This window comes from Triticum dicoccoides, chromosome 5B, assembly GCF_002162155.2.
Source record: "Triticum dicoccoides isolate Atlit2015 ecotype Zavitan chromosome 5B, WEW_v2.0, whole genome shotgun sequence".
Lineage (NCBI taxonomy): Eukaryota > Viridiplantae > Streptophyta > Magnoliopsida > Poales > Poaceae > Triticum > Triticum dicoccoides.
In genome coordinates this window covers 23,097,280-23,109,348 of record NC_041389.1, presented here as the reverse complement: position 1 = coordinate 23,109,348, position 12,069 = coordinate 23,097,280, and the positions used below count along the sequence as shown (strand labels likewise).

The window sequence follows — 12,069 nt, the reverse complement described above, 5'->3', positions numbered from 1 at the left end:
AAAAGAACGGTGATGATGTAGTCGTACTCGACGTGATCCAAATCACCGATGACCAGCGCCGAACGGACGACACCTCCGCGTTCAACACACGTACGGGACGGGAGACGTCTCCTCCTTCTTGATCCAGCAAGGGGGAAGGAGAGGTTGATGCAGATCCAGCAGCACGACGGCGTGGTGGTGGATGCAGGGCGTCACAGCAGCAGGGCTTCGCCGAGACTACGAGGGAGAGACGTAACGGGGGGAGGTGGAGGCTCCAGGGGCTGGTATATAATCCCTCCTCTCCCCCCACTATATATAGGGGTGCCAAGGGGGGGCGCCGGCCCTAGTAGATGGCATCTACTAGGGGGGCGGCGGCCAAGGGGAGGTTTCCCTCCCCCCCAAGGCACCTAGGGGTGCCTTCCACCACATGGACTCTCCCATGGTGGAAACCCTAGGCGCATGGGCCTATAGGGGCTGGTGCCCTTGGCCCATCTAGGCCAAGGCGCACCCCCTACAGCCCATGTGGCCCCCCGGGACAGGTGGCCCCACCCGGTGGACCCCCGGGACCCTTCCGGTGGTCCCGGTACAATACCGATGACCCCGAAACTTGTCCCGATGCCCGAAATAGCACTTCCTATATATAATTCTTTACCTCCGGACCATTCCGGAACTCCTCGTGACGTCCGGGATCTCATCCGGGACTCCGAACAACATTCGGATTTCTGCATATACATATCTTCATAACCCTAGCGTCACCGAACCTTAAGTGTGTAGACCCTACGGGTTCGGGAGACAAGCAGACATGACCGAGACGACTCTCCGGTCAATAACCAACAGCGGGATCTGGATACCCATGTTGGCTCCCACATGCTCCACGATGATCTCATCGGATGAACCACGATGTCGAGGATTTAATCAATCCCGTACGCTATTCCCTTTGTCTATCGATATGTTACTTGCCCGAGATTCGATCGTCGGTATCCCAATACCTCGTTCAATCTCGTTACCGGCAAGTCACTTTACTCGTACCGTAATGCATGATCCCGTGACCAGACACTTGGTCACTCTGAGCTCATTATGATGATGCATTACCGAGTGGGCCCAGTGATACCTCTCCGTCATACGGAGTGACAAATCCCAGTCTTGATCCATGTCACCCAACAGACACTTTCGGAGAAACCCGTAGTCTACCTTTATAGTCACCCAGTTACGTTGTGACATTTGGCATACCCAAAGCACTCCTACGGTATCCGGGAGTTACACGATCTCATGGTCTAAGGAAAAGATACTTGACATTGGAAAACTCTAGCAAACGAACTATACGATCTTGTGCTATGTTTAGGATTGGGTCTTGTCCATCACATCATTCTCCCAATGATGTGATCTCGTTATCAATGACATCCAGTGTCCATAGTCAGGAAACCATGACTATCTGTTGATCAACGAGCTAGTCAACTAGAGGCTCACTAGGGACATGTCGGTGTCTGTTATTCACACATGTATTACGATTTCCGGATAACACAATTATAGCATGAATAAAGACAATTATCATGAACAAGGAAATATAATAATAATGCTTTTATTATTGCCTCTAGGGCATATTTCCAACACTCTCGTGCTCTTTACTCTAATCTCCGGATGCTCCATCCCCCTCTGTCGCATCCATGTCCTCGATGTCATCCACCCCGCCCTCCTGAGGTATCGGAGTGTCCTCAATCACAAGCTCAAGCATATAGCTAACACCGTCATGTGTCCACTTGATCACATCCGGAACAAACTCCAAGCTGAGAACACCAACCAGTAGCCTCGCAGCACCATGTGCCCAAGTGAAAGGCATGTCCACCTGTTCCGTCTTCCCAATGAGAGAACCCAAACTCCAAGCTACCAGGAAGTGATTGATATATTTGCATGGTGCACCATAGAAGCGAACCCAAACCTTCTCCAAAGGTGTGTCCTCAGGCTCTTTCTCCTTCCACTCATCAAACGTAAGGACAATGCTAGTGCTCTGACCTCTGCACATGCCCCATTTGATAATATGTAGCTGGTCCTCCTTAGTGGGAAACTCAACCTTGTAAGTCTGGTTCTCCAACTTAACAAGTTCCCACTGGTGATTAGCTAGAACAAGATCCTGCAGCTGCCGCACAATCTATGCCTCCGTCAAGCTCCCATTAGTCACTTTAACAACTGCGAGAAAGGAACTCTCGTGCACATGTGTCAAAGGAGCCACATCAGGTGACCCAAAAAACATAAGCTCCTGACAACAAACCCCATAAATGGTAACCACCGGCTTGGGGCCAGAAAGAAGAGGACAGTCTGTGGACTTATGCTGCGATCTACAGCAGTAATCGCACAGTTCTGTCGTACACTCTGCCACAAAATGACCTAGCTCTCCACATCTATAGCACGGCAATTTCTTTTTCTTTATAGCCCACTTTGATAATTTTTCACCATTGCGCTTGTCCGGTGCCTTTTTAGAACCAACATCGTCAGCTTTAGCCACCGGAACACTGACAGCAGCTAAAGCTCGGACTGTGTCAACAGCCACCTGGGGGAGCGAAGGAGAGGGTGCCTGCCCAGTCTCATGAGGCGCGGCCGAAGCCACCACGGTCGGAGCCGGCGGCGGAGGAGGCCGCGGTGGAGGTTGGCATCGCCCCCACCTCTGCCGCCACGGAAAGCACGGTGAGCACCTCGGTTTGGCCGGTTGGTTGGGCCGGCCACCCCTTCAACAAAGTTGCCAGGAGGCCCTTGGAAACCGCGTCCTGGACCATTGCCATTGTTCCACCCTGTGCCACGACCACCACCAGAAGAAGAACCACGGTGATGACCCTCGCCATAGGCATCATATCCATCATCACCCCACTGGCCATATCGACTATATCTGAAACCACCATTGTTGTCCTTGGCAGCCCCACCGCCGTGACCATCCCGGGCCGGACCTCCACCCCGCCCGACGGCATGGGCACCCCCACGGCCAATACCAGGGGCACCACCGCGGCCGAGTGCAGAGTTACCCGCATGCCCAACGGCCTGGGCACCACCCCGCCCTGCAGCAAGCGCGCCACCCCGCCCGGTGACTTGGTCGGCAAGCGGCGCTTCCTGCTGCGCCACAGCTACAACGGACGGTGGTGGCTGGCCTCGTCCCGCCATGCCTGCCGCACCGGGAGAGCTAACAGGACCAGTAGCGGCCGGTTGAACTCGCAGAGCCCTACCAGACCCGATCAATGCAAAGTACGGCCGAAAACTCACGGTAGCCCTAGGAACAACACGAACGGGAGAGAAACCCTCGATCGAATCACGTAACTGATTGTCAGACGGGTTCGATGCGGTGGCCTGGATCGCTACGTGGGCCTCTTGCCCAGTATCAGATGCGTCCAGGTCCACACTAGCCGCGTCAGGCCCACCCTGACCCAACAACGAATTCAAACGGGAAAGTCCCATCGCCCGGATCTCATCCAGATTGCTCGCCGGCGGCCTAGATCTCCTCCAGCGATCTTTCACAACCTTCCAAGAACCGAAGAAATCACCAAGAGTCAGGGATGGAAGACTCACCTTTGGTAGAGGACCCTTCCAAGGCCGTGTCGACGTCGGCGCCGTCCGGCGGTGTGCCACTCGCCGGACGACCTCCACCTTGTCCGTCATGCCCACCCCAACCCAAGCAGGATCCTCCGGCGGGACGACCTCATTAACAAAGCCGGCCACAACCTCCTCCGAGTAGCCAGGCCCCAACACCTCGCACACCTTGCCACTCGGCGTCGGAGAGTACGCCGCCACTACAGATCCGCCGCCGGCGGCCTCCTCCTCATTGGAGTCGTCGGAGTCCGAGGTCGCAAGGACCCAGAAACGACTCCCATCGCAAAGGGAAGGCGCCGCCGGCAGAAACTTGTCGCCGCGATCGGCTCCGTGGTCGCCACCACGATCGCCTCGCTTACCCATCGCCTCCAGAGCGCAAGCTTCTCAACTAGTCTTGTGGCTGCAGGCACTCAACTAGTCTTGTGGCTGGTAACTCCCATCACAGTGTGGCCACCGACTGGGACTGGGACTGGGACTTTGACCATAGACTACATGGGGTTAGCTTAAAGATTTCTCGTAGTATAGTGCATATGCTTCCCCAGATATCTAGTTCTTGTTCTTCCAAGATGTATCGCACAACCAATCTCTTGTTCACCCTCATCATCCTAAGCATCACTTCATTTTCACAAGTGGTGAATGCACTAGCACTACAACCCCAGTATGCCCATGGCAGTGGCTGCATCCCTGCCGAGAGGGCCGCCTTGCTTGCCTTACAGAAGGGGATCACAAGTGACAGCGCTGATATCCTCGCATCGTGGGAAGGGTATGATTGCTGTCGGTGGAGGGGCATCAGCTGCAGCAACCGAACAGGCCATGTCATCAAGCTTCACCTTCGCAATACGTTTCCGGGCCCTAAAGCCTATAACTACAATGGGTGTAGTGATGCCAATTCATTGTTCGGCAAGATAAGTCCCTCTCTGCTTTCCTTGAAGAATCTAGAGTACATGGATCTTAGCATGAACTGTTTGCTAGGGCCAAATAGCCATATTCCTCGGTTTTTGGGATCCATGGATAACTTGAGATACCTTAACCTCTCTGGCATTCCATTTACGGGTAGAGTTCCTTCTCAGCTTGGTAACTTGTCTAAGTTGCAACATCTTGACCTTGGCGAGGGTTATTCCGGGATGTACTCAGCGGACATCACTTGCTTAACAAAGCTACCCTTGCTGCGGTATCTTAGTATGAGCACAATAAATCTCTCAACACTAGTAGAAAAAGGGTCAAATGTGAAGCACATTAGTGCCGGTTTGTAAAAAACCCGGCACTAATGTGATCAATAGTGCCGGTTCGTGGCTGCGATCAATAGTACCGGTTCGTGTTGAGCCTTTAGTACCGGTTCGTGCCACGAACCGGTACTAAAGGGGTAGTGGCAGGCTGGCGTCAGGCCGGGTCCCCACGAGCCCCTTTAGTACCGGTTTGTGTTACCAACCGGTACTAAAGGTCTAACATATAGTACCGGTTCGTGCCACGAACCGGTACTAAAGGGGACAAGCCTTTAGTACCGGTTCGTGCCACGAACCGGTACTAAAGGGTCAATTTTCAAACTCTACCCCCCTGTATCGCCATTTCAGTTTTGAAAAAATCAAAAGAAAATGATAAAAACTTCAAAAAATAAAATCCTTCGAGAAGTAGTTATATTACTATATATACTAGTTAGGAAAATTTGAAAACTTAAATTTGGACATGTTTTGCAAAAAGTGTAGGGAAAATGTAAAACGGCTATAACTTTTGCATACGATGTCGGAAAAAAACGTATAATATATCAAAAAATTCAGCACGAAAATCCGCATCTGATGGAGACGGCCTATGGCCTGTTTGGAATTTTTTAGAATCCTCAAATTCGAAAAGGAAAAAAAGATATGGTCAAATTTCAGTTTTTTTAAAAAATTTGGTTAAATTTGGTCAAACTACTTATTCAAGAAGTATTAATGTTACTACATAATTATTCAAGAATATTAGTGTTACTAAATAATTATTTCAATTTTTTGAATTTTGGTCAAACTATGGTCAAACTTATTCAAGAAATATTAGCGTTACTAAATAATTACTGTTTTTTTAGAATAATAGTTTCAAACTCAAACGGTGAAATGTGTGACTTCATGCTCAAGCTAAACTCCTGAGGGTTAATAGGATTGACATCTTACTATTGTCAGGAAAGCAACAAGTGCAGACTTGGAAACGAAGGAGAATAGAACCCGAAAGTTAAGCATGCTCGGGCTGGAGTAGTGAGAGGGATGGGTGACCGGTCGGGAAGTTAGATGATTTGGAATGAGTGATCCACACTTAAGCAGTTAAGAGAGGTGATTAGAGACTAAATCATCAAATAATTCAGAAAAAATAAAAATAAAAAAAATCAAATTTTTTTTCCAAAATTTTAAAAAAAAAATTCAAAAAAAAACCTTTAGTACCGGTTGGTAACACCAACCGGTACTAAAGGTCCCCATACTAGGGCGCGAGCTCACGCCACGTGGTGGCACTTTAGCGCCGGTTCGTGCCGAACCGGTACTAAAGGGGGAGGGCTTTAGTGCCCACACTTTAGTGCCGGTTCCATAACCGGCACTAAAGGCCCTTACAAACCGGTTTTAAAGCTCTATTTTCTACTAGTGCAAGGATAGCTAACTGGCCTCGTCCCTTGAATATGGTTCCATCACTAAGAGTTATCAATCTTGCTGGATGCTCACTTGATACTGCAAGTCAATCGCTTCCCTACCTTAACCTCACAAAACTTGAGAAGCTTGATTTGTCCTTGAATAATCTAGGCCACTCAATTGCATCAAGTAGGTTTTGGAAAGTGACAAGCCTCAAATACCTCAGCCTTCGTGCGACTCAGTTATTTGGAAAATTTCCGGATGCACTAGGAAACATGACGTCACTTAAGGTACTTGATTTGGCATTCAACAATCTGAATAAGACTGAAAACCTTCAAAGTCTTCTTAAAAACCTTTGCTGCTTGGAAATCCTCGACCTCTCTAAAAATGTTATGAATGGAAATATAGTGGCGTTGATGGAGGGGTTGCCGGAATGCGCACAGGAAAAGTTGCTAGAGCTGCATTTCAGTGAAAACAATTTCATAGGGACCTTGCGAAATTTTATAGGGGAATTCAGCAGCTTGAGCACGCTTGACCTGTCCAGAAACAACCTTGTTGGACCTATACCGCCAGGGCTTTGGAATTTGACCCGTCTAACCATCCTTGATCTCAGCTGGAATCAACTCAACGGGAACGTACCAACTGAAATTGGGTCTCTGAAGAATCTGGTTTTCTCTGAGACTAAGCAACAATAGACTTGGTGGTGCGATCATAGAAGGATACTTTGCAAATTTAAATTTTTAAAAGAAAATAGACTTGTCTTCCAATAATTTGAAGATTGCGCTGGATTCAGATTGGCTTTCTCCCTTTAGGCTACAGTCTGGAGATTTTGCATCTTGCCAAAGAGGGCCTTCATTTCCAGCTTGGCTTCAGCAGCTGCGGGGAATCGATTCACTTAACATTTCGAACACTGGTTTAGTGGACTGATTTCCTGATTGGTTTTGGTATACATTTTCATGGGCAACTGATCTCGACATCTCTAACAACCAAATAAGTGGCACCTTGCCAGCGCATCTGGATGGCATGGCTTTGGAAAAACTCCACCTAGGTTCAAACCGGCTCACCGGGTCAATGCCTTTGTTGCCGGCAAATATTACGTGGTTAGACATCTCCAATAATAACTTTTCAGGAGTAATACCATCCAGTTTTGAAGCCTCCCGACTTCAAATCTTAATTGTCTATTCAAATCGGATTGGTGGGTACATTTCCGATCTATTTGCAAATTGCAACAGTTAGTGTATCTGGATTTGTCAAACAATTTTTTGGAGGGTGAAATTCCTCAATGTTTTCATATCGAAAAATTACAGTTTCTTCTACTCAATAACAACAATTTATCAGGAAGATTCCCAACATTTTTGCAGAACAACACAGCTATGGTGTTTTTGGACCTTGCATGGAATGAGTTGTGTGGAAGATTGCCTACATGGATAGGAGACTTGGGGAAATTAAGATTTGTACTACTGAGCCACAATGCATTTTGTGATGATATTCCGGTCGAAGTAACAAGGCTCAGGAATCTTCAATACTTGGATCTATCAGCCAATAATTTCTCTGGTGCAATACCCGGGCATCTATCAAACCTGACATTTATGAAAAGGACACAAAAGGAATTCATGGGTATGTATGACACATATAATGCATCCGCGCACATCGGTGAGATGGGAGCTGGTCACCTGGGAGAAATATTGCCAGTAGTAACAAAAGGCATCAACTTTTATATGGTGGAGCAACTGTTTATGTTGTGAGCATCGATCTATCAGACAACTCCTTGACCAGTGAAATCCCTACAGACATCGCCTCCCTTATGGAGCTCATGAATTTGAACCTGTCGTCGAACAAATTGAGCGGGCAAATCCCAAACATGATCAGGGCCATGCGGTCACGGGAATCGCTCGACCTCTCTGAGAACAAGATCTCTAGTGAAATCCCGTGGAGCTTGTCAAGCCTGACATATTTGTCCGCCCTGAACCTGTTCTACAACAATTTGTCCCGAAGGATACCTTCTGGCCCGCAACTTGACACCCTCGTCTCGGACAACATATACGTCGGCAACAGTGGGCTTTGTGGGCCTCCTCTCAGCATAAGTTGTTCAGGGAATGGTTCTTCCGTCGTTCATGGCGACGTCGGAAGCATCAAGCAAGAGCTTGTTCCACTGGCCTATTATTTCGGCCTTGTGCTGGGACTTGTGGTGGGGCTCTGACATGTCGCGGGCCGTCCGTTGAGAATGCCATGTGATGATCCGGCGGTGACATCATAGAAGAAGCAAGTGATGACCCACAAGTATAGGGGATCTATCGTAGTCCTTTCGATAAGTAAGAGTGTCGAACCCAACGAGGAGCAGAAGGAAATGATAAGCAGTTTTCAGCAAGGTATTTTCTGCAAGTACTGAAATAAGTGGTAACAGATAGTTTTGTGATAAGATAAATTGTAACGAGCAACAAGTAACAAAAGTAAATAAAGTGCAGCAAGGTGGCCCAATCCTTTTTGTAGCAAATGACAAGCCTGGACAAACTCTTATAATAGGAAAAACGCTCCCGCGGACACATGGGAATATCTCAAGCTAGTTTTCATCACGCTCATATGATTCATGTTCGGTACTTTGATAATTTGATATGTGGGTGGACCGGTGCTTGGGTGATGTTCTTACTTGAACAAGCATCCCACTTATGATTAACCTCTATTGTAAGCATCCGCAACTACAACAAAAGTATTAAGGTAAACCTAACCATAGCATGAGACATATGGATCCAAATCAGCCCCTTACGAAGCAACGCATAAACTAGGGTTTAAGCTTCTGTCACTCTAGCAACCCATCATCCACTTATTACTTCCAAATGCCTTCTTCTAGGCCCAAATAATGGTGAAGTGTTATGTAGTCGACGTTCACATAACACCACTAGAGGTTAGACAACATACATCTTATCAAAATATCAAACGAATACCAAATTCACATGACTACTAATAGCAAGACTTCTCCCTTGTCCTCAAGAACAAACGTAACTACTCACAAAGCATATTCATGTTCATAATCAGAGGGGTAATAATGTGCATATAGGATCTGAACATATGATCTTCCACCAAATAAACCAATTAGCATTAACTACAAGGAGTAATCAACCCTACTAGCAACCTACTAGCACCAATCCCAGACTTGGAGACAAGGATTGGATACAAGAGATGAACTAGGGTTTGTAGATGAGATGGTGCTAGTGAAGATGTTGATGGAGATTGCCCTCTCTTGATGAGAGGAGTGTTGGTGATGACAATGGTGATGATTTCCCTCTCCGGAGGGAAGTGTCCCCGGCAGAACAGCTCTACCGGAGCCCTAGATTGGTTCCGCCAAGGTTCCGCCTCGTGGCGGCGGAGTCTCGTCCCGAAAGGTTCCTCCTTATTTTTTTCTCATCGAAAGACTTCATATAGGAGAAGACGGGCATCGGAGAGCCACCAAGGGGACCACGAGGTAGGGGGCACGCCCTGGGGGGGGGGGGGCGCCCCCACCCTCGTGAGCAGGGTGTGGGCCCCCTGGCCTTCATCTTTGGCGATGATTTTTCTTTATTTATTTTAAGACATTCCGTGGAGTTTCAGGACTTTTGGAGTTGCGCAGAATAGGCCTCCAATATTTGCTCCTTTTCCAGCCCAGAATTCCAACTGCTGGCATTCTCCCTCTTCATGTAAACCTTGTAAAATAAGAGAGAATAGCCATAAGTATTGGGACATAACGTGAAATAACAGCCCATAATGCAATAAATATCGAGATAAAAGCATGATGCAAAATGGACGTATCAACTCCCCAAGCTTAGACCTTGCTTGTCCTCAAGCGAAAAGCCGATAACAGTAAATATGTCCTCATGTTTAAAGGTAGAGGCGTCGATAAAAATAAAATACGGACATGAAGGCATCATGATTATTTTCATAACAACAATGTATAAAGATTTTGTCTTATGATTATCAGTTCACAAAGCACAATGCATGAATCAGAAACCTTATTGAGCACCAACAAATTATAACGTCAGTCATTGAAGCAATTGCAATTTATCGTAACATCGGAAAGAGTCTATGTCAGAGCTTAAAAGCAAGTCCACATACTCAACTATCACTTAGTCCTTCATAATTGCTAACACTCACGCAATACTTGTGGTTATGGAGTTTTAATCGGACACAGAGAAAGATAGGGGCTTATAGTTTTTCCCCACAACCTTTTACCTCAAGGGTAATGTCAACAGTAATAATTCATGCTCCCCCACATCCAATTAGATATATATATCATGTTCTTTCCAACATGCTGAGCTTGCCAAAGGATAAAATAAAAAGGGAAAGGTCAAGATCACCGTGACTCTTGCATAAGGTAAAGGATAATAATAAAAGATAGGCCCTTCACAGAGGGAAGCAGAGGTTGTTATGCGCGTTTAGGGTTGATGCACAAAATCTTAATGCAAAAGAACGTCACTTTATATTGCCCCTTGTATGTGAACCTTTATTATGCAGTCCGTCGCTTTTATTGCGTCCACAACAAGTTCGTACAAAGCTTATTTCTATGCACTAATAAGTCATGCATATTTAGAGAGCAATTTTTATTGCTTGCACCGATGACAACTTACTTTAAGGATCTTACTCAATCCATAGGTAGATATGGTGGACTCTCATGGCAAAACTGGTTTAAGGGTATTTGGAAACATAAGTAGTATTTCTACTTAGTGCTGAGAATTTGGCTAGCATGAGGGGGAAAGGCAAGCTCAACACGTTAGAGGATCCATGACAACATATTTTATCTCATATGTAAGAAAACATAACTCATTATGCTGTCTTCCTTGTCCAACATCAACTCTTTAGCATGTCATATTTTAATGAGTGCTCCCAATCATAAAAGATGTCAATGATAATATATCTATATGTGGAACCTCTCTTTCCTTATTACTTCCTATTAATTGCAATGATGACCAAAGCTATATTTGCCAACTCCCAACAACTTTTAATCATCATAATCTTTCTATGTGAAGTCATTACCTTCACTAAGATCAATATGAACTCTTTGATTCTTTTTATTCTTTTTCTTCTAATCACCCAAGATCATGGCAAAATACTCAAGCCCTTAACTCAACACTAATCTTTATTATATAGCTCACGGACTCGAATACAAAGAAGGATCATAAAGCAAACTCAAAACTAGATCATGCCATGACTTTATTCTACTAAATCAAGATACTACTAATAGGATCGAACTAAGAAAAACAGTAAAGATAGGAGTTGTGATGGTGATACGATACCAGGGCACCTCCCCCAAGCTTAGCAGTTGCCAAGGGGAGTGCCCATACCCATGTGATTATTTCTCCTTCTTTGTTGTTGGCGTAATATTCTTGGCGATGATTCTCCTCAGAATACGGTTCTCCTCCTCGAGCTTATTGACTTGCGGCTTGAGGTCCATTATTTCCTTGCGAAGCTTTCCTGTAACGGCTAAAGCTCCTTGCACCCAAGGGTGTTGCATAGATGCGGGAGAACCAGAGACACTCCTCCTCATATTTTCATAGGAAAGAAATTTAACATTGGAAGGGATAACCGAGTTTGGAATAGCTGAGCTCTGTAGTTCCCCCATCGTAAGCCCAGCTCGGAGGCGAGAGGTGACTTCTTGATCCTCCATGGCATCTACTCTCATCAGGTCAGTCTCCATCTCTTCCTCCGTTGCTGGCCCAAAGTGGTCAGCGTCGCTGTTTGCCCTTGGTTTCGGTGCTGGGTTGGATACCCGACTCTCCCCGACTGACTCTTGAGAAGACATCTTGCTCTAATCTGCAGCAGCAACAGCTCGAAAACAAAAACAGAGGATATTTGCGTGATACGAGAGCCAAAACCTTCGGGAGTATATATAATAAATTTTTACCGACCAAAATACGTATCGTGCAAGGAAACGGAGTCCGGAGGGCACACGAGGTGCTCACGA

General features: G+C 46.5%; 1 pseudogene; it reads left to right on the top strand.

Moving 5' to 3' along the window:
* Positions 1-2,994: 2,994 nt before the first annotated feature.
* Positions 2,995-8,337, top strand: LOC119308939 (annotated as a pseudogene).
* Positions 8,338-12,069: the final 3,732 nt, after the last annotated feature.